This window comes from Homalodisca vitripennis, unplaced genomic scaffold, assembly GCF_021130785.1.
Source record: "Homalodisca vitripennis isolate AUS2020 unplaced genomic scaffold, UT_GWSS_2.1 ScUCBcl_208;HRSCAF=1625, whole genome shotgun sequence".
Taxonomy (NCBI): domain Eukaryota; kingdom Metazoa; phylum Arthropoda; class Insecta; order Hemiptera; family Cicadellidae; genus Homalodisca; species Homalodisca vitripennis.
Genome location: NW_025776336.1, coordinates 99,622 through 117,803, shown reverse-complemented (window position 1 = coordinate 117,803; position 18,182 = coordinate 99,622).

Genomic DNA, 18,182 nt, shown 5'->3' with positions numbered 1-18,182 from the left:
TTGAATGTTATCTAAATTAAATATGTATTTTCTATATCTTAAACTTAAATATATACAAGCTAAATCTACTTTTTCAGCTTTTTAAAACATAAAAAATAAATGTATTGATTAATATACTTATCATATTATTCATATGTATTCCTTATTAACAGTCAACTACGCTATACTTGGCATTTGTATTGGCCCTTTTGTAAAAGTAAATGTCCAATCCAGTTCAAAAGTAAGTAGTTCCCTAGATCTCCAAATGGCCATTAATGAGAAGTTTGTTCAGAATTTCTTGAATCTAAATCCCATTAATTTAATTGTTTTTAGAAGCGAAGACTCACTGATTTTAGGAGAATTTTTACTTATTACTTTCTTTTTTTGTTGACTTTATATGTCCCAACACCTGCGAGCCTTAGTTAGAACACGATTTAAAGGGCTTTTAAGAATTTTTTAGGCAAACTGTGATTATATTTACATTAGATAAACTGTGTGCACCTGTCATTTGCTTCTTAAAGTTGCGTAAGAACTTTGTATTTTAGTTTTAACTTAAATTTCACCAAGAAATAAAAATTAAATATTTATATAGGTGATAAGTGTCTTAAGCATTAAACACGAATATTTGATTGAATGTTTCAGCGATTAGGTAATAAGGTAATACAGGAAGGATCTGGTTTTAAAAAGTCTGATAAGGCGAGATTTCTACAGCATCTATGTTACTCGATGTAGGCTTAATGTCTGACCTTGTATTTGTAGCCCTGGTACAGTAAGAAAAGTCACAGAATAAATAAATTTTTAATCAAACTGAAAATCATCATATGACATTATAACTTGTGATCTAATTCAAGATAAGTAGCCTGAAAGAATGAATAGACTTCAAGTTTTCCCTACAACATCCTTGAAGCCAGTTCTGTGGAACTTGGTGTTGCGTACTCTTACCGTTTTTATCAAAGCCATTCAATTATAAATTTCGTCATTTAAAGCTCAATGGAAAACAAAAATACGAAACTAAATATTACACCATATTTAACATTGCAACCAACTGATTCCACCATCTCAATGTGTTAAAAATATAATAAAACCCATATTCCCGTCAAGTGGATAATCCTACTGTTCGAGTACGCGACACTGGTGTCCATTTCCTGTGTCAGTCACGTGTGAGAGAGGAAGTCCGGCAAAGGTGAGGTCCATTTCCGGTCTCTCGACAGTTATACTTCATTTTTCACAAAACCTAAGAGGAAGCGATCAATGTTAACAAAGCTTAATCCTATAGGCCAATCCCTTAAAATATTGACGAGTTTTTAACTACGCGTTAATAATTAAACAGAAAACCTGACAAATTAAGAAACCATTAAGATCTTTATATATATACGTTGCGTAATAAGTGTATCCGGCAAAATATTTAGTGAAGCTTACCACTCAAGCTTCCAAGCAAGTTTGTAATATCGTAGTCTATGTCACACGATATTTTTACAACAAACTTACAGGTATACTTTCTGTACCATATAAACTTAAAAAAATTAACATGAAGTTTATTTCTATGCAAGCAACTCAGAGTTCATGTAATTTGGTCTAAATGAGCAAAATCTCAAATAAGCGACAGAATATTCAAGGATTCGAATTTGTATTTTTTATAGAAATATAATTTACAAACACCTCTGTGAACTTATTCATAGATATTTGAAAACACTTTTGCTCATTATACCCAAGATCGGGGAAAAGGTTTTCACAATCCTCCTCTTTCAATTTTGATAATCATGGACCAAGTATCTTCTTTTGTTCACCTCTTCCTCTTGCTCTGCCCCCAGCATTCCGACAAGAACTATCAGTTCCTCATATGATGAAGTTAAAGAATCTCTTTTGATCGAAACATTAATACAAATCACAATATAACCACGATGACATCTCACACAGAAATAGGTAGGATTGACGGATAGGACAGAACAGAATATGTGATCCAGCTCCCTTACAGTAAAATATAGATAATATATTACAAATTTGGTTTGGTAAATGACTGTTCAAATTTAAAATATGGATACAATAGAAATGGTTAAATAGCTTCAGTGAGTCTGTATGATTTTTGGTGAAAAAACGAATAATGCACAATGTTATATGTGGTATATATAACAACTCATTCCCTGGCGCAAACGCTATTGTCTCTTTACAGCATACAACAACTCACCTAGTCCTATAGGGTCTCCCGTTTTCCTGTGGGTTATCAAGCAGGTATATATAATATATTAAATATTACTTTTGTATTTAGTTGGTTTATAACATTTTTTAACATTGTAGGAGGAGTTTCGACGGATAATTAAATTAGTCTACTTATCTTGACATTCTACTTACTTCGCCTTTTTACGCAGGACATTTTATACACGTCTTTGAAAATTTGTATTGTTTGTTAAGTTTGAGGCCCATACTATATTATAGTTTGCATGTATTTTAAAAGTACTTAGATTAGTAAAAATACAATTTTAATTCGCCAAAGACGCATTTTTTATAATTTAGGCCTACATTTGTCTAAATATTTATTTATAATAAACAGTTTCGGCTTTAGACAAATTAAAAATCATTGGATAAAACCATAAAACATCTTGATTTTACAATACATTTATGGTCACATATAACATTCTTTAAAGTTGAGGAGAATATTATACCATCATGTAGTTTCGTCTACTTTGTTCTTGAGACGTTTATTTCACTATTTTATAGAGTTTATGATAATATTGGTTATTAAGACCCATACTGGCATAACTTGGCTATAGAAGTGATATTGACTTATAATTTGTTTAAGAAACGTTTATACCCATTGTTAAAATTTCAATTCAATACTATAAAAAACCTGCAGTGCAAACACTACAATTGGTAGATTAGTTTACCTGAAAGAACAGCATACATTTTCTTAATCCACTGTTGGTATATCAGTATTGTAAGTATCAGAAGTACGCTATTTATTCAGAACTAACACTGATTTATGTACAGAGTTATCCGTTTGTAGGTTGTTCTTGATATATAGAGAGTTGGGTTACTATATGTTTGACAACTACCAGAAACATATTATATTATAAAATGTTATAATTGTTTAAATAGCATTATTATTAAATACAATACTAACATGCGCAATTCTTATTTTGAATATATACAAACTACGCTGTACGTTCAGTAGGGAGCATTGGTATATGTCTGAATGCAAACGTTGCTTCTAGTGGGTTATGAAGCTTCTGCTGTATATATAGTGAAAACCAATTACCTTTATGAATATTCAACGCTTATGTCACTACCAGGTCTGTATAAGAACCTATATGTTATATAAGGGTACACTTTGAAACTGTACACCTATTTTTTGTTGCGACAACCGGCAACTTTGTATATACATATATTAGCTTGACTAGTTCTCGAAGAGCGACTTAAAAAAAAGTTAAATCTGCATTAAATCTACTAGCGAATAAAGGCAATGTTATGGTAGTATTATAAATAAATCTTATAATGGGGAAATATAAAAATGAAAAAACCCTTTAAACTAGTCATGAAATCAATAATAACGAGCAGAATAAGCAAAAATATTTAAAAATGTATCACGATTATTTCCAAGGAAGTAGAAACCTATTAAGTGGCCTTACACACACGTGGTGAGAGAGAAGAGAGAGAGAGAGAGAGTGAGAGAGAGAATTAATTAAACTTGAATTCTACCTTGATCAATTATTCATTTTCGGAAAAGTGACATCTTACTTACCAGGCAGGAATTATTATATTACACTAAAGAGTTCAGGTTTTTATCTATTGCTGGTTTTGTCAAATATGTATTTAAATTACCTTATTCAGAAAATCTATTCCCTGCATATTACCTAAATTTTTGCACAAGACAAGATATAACGTATTACAGTTATTGTCTATATCTATAAAAGTAGATGTTTGTGTATATGACATTGATTGACTCTGAAACTATTTGACAGATCCTTATGAACATTTTTATATACGAGTAACTGTATTTTTGCATAGAAAATGTTAATATGCTATGCCAATTGATGTAACTCGCCTCAGGCGACGCTGCAAAAGATAAAAGTTTTCAAACGACCTGCATATTATAAACTGCAATTACGAGACAGTTACGTATTTTAAATAGCTAAATACTATTTTAAGGCATAAACATACACTTCTAACGGACTTTCTTGATCGTGGCAGCAAGGCAAACCCTATATCCCCGTTGGAAATATAATTCACTTGAACCGGAAGGGCTCATACAAGGGTAAAGGTTACGAAAAGCGTGCAACTAGCTATTTAATAAAGGTAATTACTTGTTAAAAAAGGTACTCGCTTTCTATAAGGTTTCAAGATAACTTTCAAATCCGGTATCTAGCAACATCAAGCTTGTAGGGGTTCTTGGATTGTGGTAGCTTTAGGTATCTAGAAGTTTTTGGCCTCAGACAGATTCCTTGATCTGAAACTTCTTAAGTTTTAGAAGAAGTTTCTTAAGTTTTTGGCTCCATCATTTAGGTACGACCAATATAAGGTTTTGAATACCTATCCTAAAGATATGTGTGGCCTCTGAAAATATATATTCATTATAACCAATGGCTTAGACGTTACATCCCAACCTTCAGCGATGTCCGGGGAGATTGCTTGCTACGACAAGTTCGCTCAGCTATCACCTACCTCTATACGTCGCTTTAATTATTTTTCTAGTGATAAACTTACTGTTTAATGCGAGAAAAGACCTAATTCTAATTTATTTCTTGTGTGATAAATATTGTATGGATAAAAACCATATTTGCTAAAAATAACCTACATCTGGCGTAAATTACTGATATTAAGAAATTAACATTTGTATAATTAATTAGGTAAAATAATGATATCTTCATACTTACTGCAGACATGCGAGATAATTACAAAGACATGTAAGGAAAGACTCTCTTTTAACATCAAGGAATAAAGAACGACTTGTTAAACATTACACCAAAATAGTTTACATGCTAAAACCATTGTAAGGTTTATCTACAGCGTATAATAATTTGTTTACACATTGTATACACTGTTATATAATATAATAATGTAACGTGATCGACGGTATCATGATAAACACTCAAGTAGATCACAAGAGTCTCGATTTTGTTTACAATAACACTTTGACATCACGATAGCCTGTTACCGTTCTTGTAACACTTTCAATTACCTGCCTTTAAATTGCATCTAACATAGTGAAAAATAATAAATTTAGGAACATAATAATGATAAAAAACTTATTTTTATTGCAAGAGATTTTATCGATTTTTAAATACTATTATTTAAAATTTAAATCCTCATTCATCCCATTATGTAACCCATAGAGCGCAACTATTTAGGATTGTAATGTCAGGATTACAGTAAATTGTCAGATAATTTTGACTTTTTTCTTCTCATGCCTTTTTTTATAAATACTTTTCAAGTATTATTTTTATAATGCGTATTGCAACTTTGGAAGCCTGAGGGAAACAGGATTTTTCCGGACATGTGCCATCGTTCAGTGAATCAATAAATCAGTAACACTGCGTTTCGAGATCTGCAATATAATCTTTTCTTCAGATTAACCTGAGGTTTCTTAACCTAGTTTGTAATTATGTATTAAGTTAGTTATTACCTGAAGAAAAGATCAGATTGCAGATCTCGAAACGTAGTGTTACTGATTTCTTGTTTCACTGAATGATAAATAAATAAATATGTCTTTATTGCAAGCGTTTCTCAGTATAACAACTGCTTTACAGAACAACTCTTGTCATATCTTACACTATTTACAATACTGGGAAATAAAAATAAAAACTAAAACCTATAGACTAAAGAAAACACCCAAACAAGACAAATAAATTACTGTACAATCATTTTTCTTAATTTACTTTTAAAAACAGTAACAGAAGTCTGTTTAAGGTTCTGGGGGAGGTCATTGTACAACTTTGGGCCAAAGTAAGAAAAGCTCCTCCTCCCAAACTCATGCTTGACTCTGGGAAAGTGAAGCAGGTCACCATGGCGGACACTGCGTTGAGAGACCTCCTCCCGAAATTGGAGCTTCTCGATCAGGTACCGCGGCTCACCCAGCGCAAGCACCTTGTGGATCATGCCACATGTCAGGATCCTGCATACATTTTCCATGGGAGACAAACTGACAGCATCTCGGAAGGGTGACACATGATCAAAGCGCCTCAAATTAAAAATGAATCGAACTGCAGAATTTTGCAGTCTTTGAATCCGATCTATGTCTCCCCTAGAGATACTGTTGCCGTATGCAGGATATCAGTAATAAAATACAGATAGAACAAGGGAACTCATAAGCCGGAGCTTAGCGGATTCTGGCAGCAGACTTCTAAATTTGTACAGACCCCTCAGCCTACCAAGGGCACGCTGGATAGCATGAGTGACATGATCAGAAAAGGTGAGCTCACTGTCAAGCACAACTCCGAGAGTCTTGACTGACTCAGAGACAGACAGGCTCTCCCCACTGAGCCTTACTCTCACTCCTCTCTGACCAAGGGCCTGCACCAGATTGTGTGGGGCAAGATGAAGGACAATGCACTTACCTATATTGAGTTTAAGGCCATTGTTAACCGACCAAGTGTTGATGTTCACTAGGTCGGAATTTATTTTCTCAATAGCCTCATCAATGGAGCCAGGCTCGTATGACAAGCGCAACTTACAATCATCTGCGTACAGGTGAGCTGCACAGCTTTGAACACAACTGGGGAAGATGATAGCACATGTCCGGAAAAATCCTGTTTCCTTCAAAATCCTTCCATCGTCAAAAATAACCTTCAAACAAAGAATTCGGAAGCCTTTTCCACCGTCAGAGATAGAATGGAGTAGAGGCTGAAACAGACAAATCTTATAAATAAAAAAAATCGCTGAATGTGTTACAGCAGTAGTTTTGAGAACAACTCAGCCAATTAAGCTAATTCTTAATAAAAGTATAAACGTTATTCTTAGGAATATCAGAAAGGTTTTTATGAAGAGAAAGGTTTCCTATAATTCTAAAAAATATTGATAGTATAAGCGAAACGCAGTCGAAATTTAACTGATAGTACACAGGTATAAATATGTTTAACATTTGAATTGTACGAGAAAATAATAAGCATACAGTCCTTGATCAGTAGTGTAAATCAGATTGCTGATACTATGTTACTATATATTTTTCATTGCACAAATTTAACAATTAATTAATTGGAAATACTATAGAAACGATGTTATAAAACCAACCCCAATGAAAGGGATGTTTGCACAAAAGGTTCAATAAATTGGTTGGCTTCCTTGAATCTTTATATGATATTTTTCTATGCCTTAAGGAAAGAGGGGAAATCGACAGAAAAATGCCTCAACAAACAATTTTGCTCAAACTACAGTCCAAAAAAGGACCTTTATAACGTAAAAATTATTATATACGATTATTTTGAATATACGAAAAAGATTTTCAATCCTCCCCTTATACCAGAAGCAGAACACAAACGACAGAAACAGTCCTTTAAGTTTATTTGTATTATACGTTCATGATCGTGTAAAAAAAATCAAAAATATACTATAACCCCACAAAATATATCGTAAACTGGAAATAGCCGTTTTTTCAAATGTTTGTTCCCGAACCTGCATTTGTATATACGTATATTATGTCTGGAAACACCCAAATATATCCTTTAATAATTTAAATATAAATTTGAAACCTCTTACAATCGTGATAGAGATTGGGCATCTACTTTTTGGAACAATGTTTTGTTATGTCACACCCAACGGGGGACGTCCTTGCCGAGGTATCGTGAATATTCTTAATGGAAGCCTATACCTTGTGATACATAATTTTAAAGGTAATAGCTTACTGAATTGAATGCCACAAACCGCATCTCAAAGGAATTATTCTATCAGAAAATAGAGCATTTTTAGTATTGAAAATTTACTGATGTTCAACAATGTAATTTTAACATGGTTCTTGCCACAAAATGTGTTACACTAATTTTTTAGCATTTTTTTTAAAATGTTCAATTAAAATAAAATAAACAATTTATTTTTAAGCTGGTTTCATTAGTACAAATTTACCAGTTTTTATTACAATGAATAAAACTTATGAGTCACTTTCTCTGATTACTTATGAATCTGTACTTGGTGTTTTCCAGTCAGCAGGAAGGTTTAAAGAGACAAAGGTCACTAGCCTATGAGAAACATTATTGTGTTTCTTGTATTAATCATCTGGTCTACAGGTTTCAGTTTGTTGAGCATGGAGCTTTCACTAGACAGGTCTAAGCTTGGGAATTACAAATGGACAAAGGTCATATCATTCCTGTCGAGATAATCAGTGTCTCTGAAGCATTGCTGTCAACAAGTTATCTAATTACAGTAGTTCAGTTTTTATTTGGCATTTTAATGGAATTGGTCTGAAAGAGAACGAATTACTCTGTTGATGATGCGAGGATATGGCGATCGTCAAAGATCTTATCGGGAAGTTTGTAATTTGTTTAATGACACTTTCCCCAGAAAGGAATCCCATAAGTGTTTTCAACAATATCAAAAAACTATTGAGCGTTTTTGAAATGACAGGGAGTGTACGTAATCGGCCAAAGTCGGGTAGGATACAATCTGCAACAGATGAAGAACATGCACTAGATGTTTTGCGAACATTTATTGAAGACCCACATACATCGCTCAGAAAAGCTGCACAGCAACATGATATGCACCCTATGTCTGTGAGTAAGATTTTGAAAATTAATAAATACAAACCATTTAAAGTTTCATTTAGTCCAACAGTTAAGTGAGGATGATTACGACAGAAGAGTTGAGTTTTGTGAACTTGTGATGCGCAAATGTGATGACAATAGAGATTTTCTGACCAAACATACTATTTCTGATGAGGCAACTTTTTTCCTAAATGGCAATGTTAACAGGCACAATTGCCGTTACTGGGCTAGTAAAAACCCACATTGGATTACTGAGTCCCATTCACAGCAACCACAAAAACTGAACGTATGGTGTGGAATTTTAGGTAACAAAATTGTTGGACCCTTTTTCATCAATGGAAATTTAAATGCCGAACTTTTACTACAATATGCTCCAAAATGAAATAATCCCAGCTATTCAAATTGCATCAGGAGAGTACTTTGATAATGTATGGTTTCAGCAGGATGGTGCTCCACCCCATTATGGGAGACAGGTAAGAGAGTATTTGGATTTAAGGTTTCCTCATAAATGGATTGGCCAAAGAGGAGAAATCGAATGGCCTCCAAGATCTCCGGATTTGTCACCAATCGATTATTTCCTATGGGGTCATTTAAAATCCAATGTTTATAAGAAGAAAAGCCTCATAATTTGGAAGACCTAAGAAATAGGATTATAGAGGAGATTGCTTTGATAACTGAAGAAATGTTAGGCAACTCTGTCGAATCATTTACACAAGATTGGCTCATTGTCAAACCGTAGAAGGAACACAGTTCGAACAATTGCTTTGACACCAAATGCAGGTTAAAACGTTTGAGTTGTAAGACTTTTCTAACAGCATACAATTATTTTTTTATTTGTAATAAGAAATCAATAACATAAGTATTTCCATAATTGTACTGTAATAAAAACTGGCAAATTTGTGCTAATAGAACCAGACTTAAAATGAAATTTTTGTTTTATTTAATTGAACATTTTAAAAAAATGCTAAAAAATTAGTGTAACACATTTTGTGGCAAGAACCATGTTAAAATTACATTGTTGAACATCAGTAAATTTTCAATACTAAAAATGCTCTATTTTCTGATAGAATAATTCCTTTGAGATGCGAGTTTGTGGCATTCAATTCAGTAAGCTATTACCTTTAAAATTATGTATCACAAGGTATAGGCTTCCATTAAGAATATTCACGATACCCTCGGCAGGGACGTCCCCCGTTGGTGTGACATAACAAAAACATTGTTCCCAAAAAGTAGATGCCCAATCTCTATCACGATTGTAAGAGGTTTCAAATTTATATTTAAATTTATTAAAGGATATATTTGGGTGTTTCCAGACATAATATAAACCCTGTATGTATGAATGTATGTATTTACTAGTCGGGTTAACAACGCAAACTGTAAACTGAAACCGAATTAGAATAGAAGTAAATGGAAAAGGCAGGAATGGAAAATTGTTTACTGCAGTAACTGAATTGCCATGTGTGTATATATAGCAACGAGGTAAAATAAAATGTTGATGTATTTTCTTGATACGAGAAAAATACTGAGGATCTATAGAAAGCATACAATGATAACTCAGTAATTTCATGTACACTATACACAACCATTGTTTCCCAAATTTGTTTTAATTATTTAGAAAAAATTTATATATGTATAAAAATGTATATAATTGCAAGTCAGTTTGAAGAAATGCGTGCTAGTTTATAAAAAAAAAAACATTTTAAAAGAGATGGGCTCTTTCAAAGTAGATACTTATTATTCCTTTAGGACTAAGTCGACATTGCAAGTCAGAAACTTTTAATGACCTTAATTATAGTAAAAGTTTGGAGGCAAAAGTACGTTCCCTTGAGTGTCAGCTTTAATTTACTACTTTCAAGTTCGAAGTAATCGATTCAATTACTTCAATAATCGGTTCAATAATCCACTGCCAAAAATAATGATTTATTGCCAAAGTAAACTAATTTTTACGAATTAATTTTCAATCTTTCATAGATATATAGCGAAAAACCAAGCATAACTAAGTCATGCAACACTCATGTATATATTTATTGACGTTCGTTCCTTTTATAAGGGAATTCCATATAATATTAATTACTTGTCTATAATGAAACATCGTTTTCAATCTCACAATTGAAAACTCTGCATTTCGATTTCATTTTTGTTGGCCGCCATTTCTGAAATATTAACACAGCCAAAGTGCTTATATTTATATTCTATAGCATTATACTATGTATAAAATGTTCGTTTAAAACTCAAGTTTAGGATAATACGTGGGAACAAGTTTAACTCATGAAAACACAGGAAACTAAAAGTAAAAAGTTTGCAATGATTACCATAATTATTATATTCTTCTTTTATATAAAAAGACCAACTTTTTTACCTATTATTTTCTGAACTTCAATGGCCGCACAGGCAGGCTGCTTGCAACAACCGAATCGTTCAGTTGTCACCCATTCAGGAAGCTGCAACCCGAACGTGGCTGGATTCGGTTGTCATGCGATAACTGCCATGAGCACAGACTGTGCAATAGACAACAGAATATCAAGTATTACAAATGTTACCGGCAAAGCTAAATATGGAATGGAAAAACAAACTTTTTAAAGTACCAAGCAAAAGCTTCACTAGTAAGATAATCAGATATGGTTTTAAAGTTATTTTGAAGTGCCATTCCATAAAAAAACACATTGAGGAAGTTGAAATACAATTAATTACATGGTTTTAACATAAATTAAAATTGACTAACGATATGAGAGAATTCCAAATGAGAAAACATGTTATGATTTCATTATGTACTACTATACGTTACGTCTAAAAATAATAATCGATTATTTCACATTATCATTGGTGAATTTGTCCCAGAAGTAAGAGAATATCGCAATTGCAAGCTAAATATTTAATCTTAAGTTCTCAATATGGTTGATGCACATAGGTTTCTGTTAAAAATCTGTTGACTCTCCACAGCCAGACAAAAAATTTTAAAAGATACATTTATTAAGTGTAAACGTTATAGGGCACAATCTAATTCCAAAAAAGGTCAGGAAATTCATAGACTAATGGCTGATATTGAGAATGCGATCTTTGATAAATTTACAGCTGATATATATTTACAGCAGTTTATAAATACACTGTTGACAGGTATGTAATCACTTACAATGGCATTAGCAGTACATGCTGAATTCGTGACTGTTATGGTTAAAATATTCTCTGGAAATTCCAAACATTCTAATACATTAAACGTTACGGTGACATTGCAATATATCAAATGTTAAAGGTTGAGTTTCTCATTTATTTACTGCAGCATTCGATGGCCAAATCTTTCATATATGTTTGGTAAATGGAAGGAAAGGTAGAACATAAATATTCTTTTAATGGCCACAGTCTGACATTGCTACAGTTTATCTAGAGCAAGTACAGACTGTATAAAAGAGACTGAATGATGTAATGCTTTAAGATTTTAAGAGAAATACTAGCACATGAAGGCTAACTGCCCCTGGAAGTACAACATTATCGTTTGGTGACTTGGTGTACAGGCTTTTATTACCAAAATATTGCTATGAAAAACCATCTTAATGAATAAATGGAGCGTCAAACCAACCATCCAACCGAGCGTCATTGAATCCTATCACTCAGTTGGCTGACAATATACCGATAATTTGGTCGTATACCAATTCGCTGAATGGTGGTTGTGTTATTACTATATCTTAAAATTATAATTTTTACAGTTTACATTTAAACAAGATATTTAAAGTTGCTCGTTCACGTCAATTTTTATTCCATCGGGTACACGCAACCTGTACCCGACCGGGAGTTTTTACTGTTTTCCTGTCTCAGTGGTTTGTTAAATATGAAGCCGAGCCAAGAGAAATAATTCAGACTATTATTTATTCCTTCGGGTGCACAATTAATTAATTATTTTAGGTAAATTAACTTTTTAGGTACCCCTTGGGGTGCATGGATAAACATTGTAAATACATATTGAAATTTTTTTGCAAAATTGCATAGCTTACGTACCTTTTTGTTAAACTGAAATTTTTAAATAGAAAACTATTACGCTTTTTGAAATTATTATTAAAAATATACAATATCTGAAATTAGGCGCAATGTGAACGTGTTAAGATTTTGCTTCTTTTTTAAGTCTAGTTTACATAATTGTATAATAACTTACGGTTTGCTCCATATATTAAATATGGAATCAAATAGATCCACGTATTGAAACTATAAATTATTCTAGTACTTTTTATCCGATAAGTAGATTGAAATTACTAATTTATTGTAAATTGTCTAATTTTAAACACAATTATACAATTTGAATGACTATATGTTTTTAATCTTCTCTTGTTACACGAAGGAAGGCGCAGAGAGGCGATAATGTCGGGTGTAAGCAAACACTTTAATCTAAGGCAGTAAATCGTCCCCTCGCCTCCTTCAGTTCCAATACCGGCTAATGTATTACTCTCTGTTCATAGTAAGGGCTAAGCTAGGCTTTAGACACGTTTACGTAGCTTTCCTGGACCAAAAGAACTTCCTTATAGTTAAACACTGTATTGTATGTAATTTTAGGTGAGAATGCAATAAACATGTGGATTTTATATGATAGAAAAATAAACTTTGTATGTTTTAGGCGGAAAAAAAAAATTCTTTTGTTCATTATTTATTTTTCCTTTAAATATTTGAAATATTGAACCTTTTCTTTGCAGTTACACACATCAATGGCAAACTTTCCTCTCTCCCTCGTTAGGTAAGAATGATGTATATGCAAAAAGGTAAATATTATTGTGACATACTTTTTAAGTCATGTTACTACTAAAATGAAACAACATGATTTTTTGCGATATATAATATAAAATAACTGTTAATATCCATAACTGAATCAAGAATATTTACCCACTATATATTGAAAAATGTAAAATTTAAGTAAGAATTCAATGAAACACTGCTTTTCAAAATACTATCTTGAGCAGTACAAAGAATGGAAATCACAATAATTATGGATATTTGCGATAGTGTACTACAATGTCCATAGGACAATGTATTACTGATTTCGTACATAGCCTATCTATCATACACAGTTATCTTTTTAGCGAATTTAGCCATACTTATGAACAAAGAAAATAATGATAATGATAGTATAATATAGTAAATACAAATAATAAGACAGCTGGTTTTTAATTCAGTTGCGATTTTTATAGTTATTCATAAAAGGATATATACAGGGAGTTTTAACTGTATACTCAAAGTACGGTTGTTTATATCAATTTAATGTTTTTTTGTAAAATTACTATCTGACTGAACATGTTTGGTGTCGCCAAGTACATCTTGGTATAGGTTCATTTTTTTATTTTTATAGTGTTGAAATTAAATATTTATCCATTTATTTGTAGAATAACATTAACACATGTTGTTAGTAATTAACTAGTTTACTTCGATAAATACTCAGATTTTTCAACAGTTTTTGTAGATTTTGACACATTATCAGGTATGTAGCCAGAATATGTTCTTCTCGATTGATAATTCTAAATATCGCAACTCACTTTGTAGTGTTGTGTTTCAAGTGGTGATTAAATAGGTAATCTGTTTACTTCTTTAGAATGAAAACTAATACAAGAGAGAGAGAGCTTTAAAAAAATTAATATTTGAATCATGAATATGCAAATGATTAATAAAAATCTATTCAGTGTACGACATTTGTTTGGAAATAAATTAAAACCGTGTGTTTCTTTTACTGGTAACCCACCTTCTCGGTGAACATATAATGCAGGTGTAATTTTGGAGAAAACTCCTAGTATGGTATGGTTTTCAAATTTATTTACGTTATAATATATATTTTATTTGTAGGATTTATTTTTTAATATCTAACCGTTTTCACGTTCTAATATGAAGTAAATTATAGATTAATAAGAAATAATCAATATCATAGTACTACACCTCATCTATCAATCTCAAATGTTAGACGGAATTGTTATAAATGTTGATTATTTCTCAAACAAAGTTTTAACTGAAGCAATTTTCTAAGCCAGTCAGAAAGTTAAGTTATATTCATTAAATTCGGACTCGCAGCATGTTTCTGTGTTCAATAGGAATGGATTCAAAAATTTGAGCATAGTTTGAGCTTATCATTATATTAGAGGAATTTAATTAGGCGTGGAAGTTAGTTTATAAGACGTCTAGTGCATACAATGATAATATCCATATACTTTAAGATGTAATATCTAAGAAAAAGACTTCTTAGTCTAGAATTTTCTTAGAATATGTATGCAGATTTTATTACGTACCAAGATCACAGTATTGTAGGCTACATATTTTATGTTACTATGGCAGGGTCAAGAAATTCTGTAACTTCATGTTTGCTGAAGAAGAAAATCATTTTAGTTTATATGGATTTGCATAAGGTATTTTACGAACAGACTGCAGCATAAAAATATATGATAGGGAAAATACCAATATCAGATCCCCTCCCCTTCATCCGAGCTTGCAACCCCGAGGTATGCTTGCAAATGTTCTCTTTGGACTGAAATTTATGTATTGGATTTGCTTCCACTTACAGGATCCAACTCAAATAAAGTATAAACGAACATTATACTTTTAAACCTCTTTAAATAAGTGAGTTCTTACATAATCAATTAAGTTACCGTTTAAATAATTTAACTACCTTAATAAATTAATAAATGCGAGTTTTCGTAAATAAGTAAATTTATAAAAGAAAGTAAAAAGTTGAAGTTAAAGTCATAATACAATATACAAAGTTGTTTATAAATATTTCTAAAATTATTTATCAAAATCATTCCCAGTCAGTCAGGGCGATCTAAAAATCATGTTAGTTTGTTTCCTGAATTAAACAATATTTTTGTACTTATATACTTAAAAGTTAATGAGATACAGCATGCTGTTTTTACGGGGCTATTAATCATCCCACTTTAGATAGTACGCAATTAAATTTCTAATATAGCGGCTAGTAAGTAAAGTGTGTGATAGTATTAGTTAAGAACATTTACTGAATTAGTTAAGTCTCAAATATTTTTATTAAATAGTTAAATTAAATAGTAATGATCATCCACTGTAGCGAAGGAGTATAAGGATGATATAGCCTCATTAGAACAATCCCATCAAGATCTGCGTGCCGACAGAACTGAAGAGAGTTGTTATAAATAATTAGGTTTATGTTCAAAATGTACCTAATTGGAAACTAAGTTAATCATAGTTAATTTTACACAAAATGTTGTGCTGGAAATTGTGCTCTCACTAATACCACTTTTTCAGTGTAACGCCTGATGCCTTGTTAATAAACCAATGTGCAATGTTCTTATTCTTAAAGTAACTTACAACATAATAATATATACTATTGGTTATTTGGCTTGAGTAACACTTCACTGTTACTTATAGTATTGGTATTGAGCTAATTAGAAAATATATGAAGGAAACAGGATTTTCGGACATTTGTCAACGATCAGTGATTCGTTTTAAAATCTGAAATTTTATCTCTTCCTCAGGTAAATGACTAAATTAATGCATTTACTAATAAATAAATAATGAGGAACTACTAAAACAACTGTGTTGTCTGCCTGTTCCATGCACGCTAACTATAAACGTGCTTTTAATAAAAACTGAACACTAATTACTAATACTGAACTTCAGAATACAGGTCACAATACCTTTGCACTTAACGGCCAATTAAATAGAACAGACCAGAGGTCAATATTAAATTATGTTCGTCACAACAGAAACAATATGTAGGCAAAAAATGAGTTCATTATTGGAGTTCATGCTAGATGAACTTCTTAAAGCCATACTGTGACTCTAAATTGGTTTATTACAAATCGCTAACCTGTTTGATACTTTGGGTTTTATTATTAGTTGAATTTTAAGAATCGGCTCCAATGAAATCATTATCCCACCCAATGAACATTTTAGACGTTTTATAATTGTATTTTGATAGCGCAGCTTAAAATTCTTTGTATAAACTTTGGAATAAAAGTACAAAAGGTTTTATAGTAAAGTAATTTTGTATTCTTAATTATAAAAAATTACGTTTTTGAAAGAGAAGGAAATGGCTAAACCAAAGCTTTTAAAAATATTAAAAATACGTTTTAATACACATTTAAATGCTTTAATTCCTAGAGGCTTTAGGATTTATTGCTCTTATCATATATTATTTATACATGTTTTCTTTAACAATGTAAGGCCACTAGACTCGTCTTGAGCTCTCTCATTGCATGACAGAAAACACGTTATGTACCGTGGTTTGTTCTAGTGATTGTTCGTAACAAGCCCTGAATCGTCTATCCATTTCTGTGTGGATCCCGTTCTGTCTGTTTGGGTATTCGCTTCCGAGGCGATTTGCAATAGTGCCACTTTCTGTTGTATGTTTATATCTTGTATGGTTAGCATTTTACATATCATGCTGTTTAAGATAAAACAGATACATGCGACTCCACGTGCTTTGCTGAGGGAGGTTATAAAATTTTTTTAATTCTACGATTTTCTCGTTGCAACAATGGTTACCCGTAGGCCTAGTGTAAAAACTTACGCTCAGCCGAATTCCATCGAATGACATGCAACATCATCGAATTCAATGTTACTTATACAGAAATGAAGCTTCACGCAAGTTTATTTTGTTAAGTTTTTCTCCAGATATTGTGACAGAAATAAATGGTATTTTCAATCCCTCGCGCAATAGGCTTTGCTAACGATCAGCTAATTTTTATGCATTAAAAAATAAACCTTTAAATTGAGATACGTATATTTTATCAGTATATAATTTTACAAGCTATTGCAATTTATAAATTATCTCTATAAATAACGTTTAAAATATTGAGTTCGAGTATTCATGAAACAATTTGCTTCACATTTTTAGGTGTTAAACACTCCGAGTATTTCAGAAAACAAATTTAAATCATGGGAAATGAGGTCGGTGTTTTTAAAACACGAGTGGTTTAATTTACTTAAGTGTGTACTCTCCAGCCTTGGTTTGTTTGAGATCTAATCGTTCGCAAGGGTGCTTTTAAAGTCTATTACACTATTAGTCTATTAATGAAATATTTTGTTTGATTGCCTAATGCTATTAATTTATAAATATAATATTTCGACACAACCTTGATTAGTGAACCTTTAGTTAAGTATCCGATACGATAATTTTGTTCCTATTTGATCAATAGATAAAATACTCGAGACATATACATTTTACCAATATTTAATATTTATTTGAATTTAAAGAATTGTTTAATTTTACGGCCAAACGCTATTATACATTTCCTAAACAAAATTATAATTAAACCTCCTCTAGAACACTTTGAATTGAAATTAGTAATTAATGTTTAATGTAAATGTTTATAAAACACAACTTTAGATAATTAATTTCCCTAGTTTCCCTAGCTGTCAGTTTGAGTGAAATTAACTCACACTAAAATGATTTGTATCAACCCACTGCTGGTTTTGAATGAATAATTTTGTGGTATGTATTTTTTGTATCTGTTTCATTTATCATATATTTGAGTCTTGCATTATCTTGGTTCAAGCCGCATGTGCCAGTGGTATTTAAAGTTT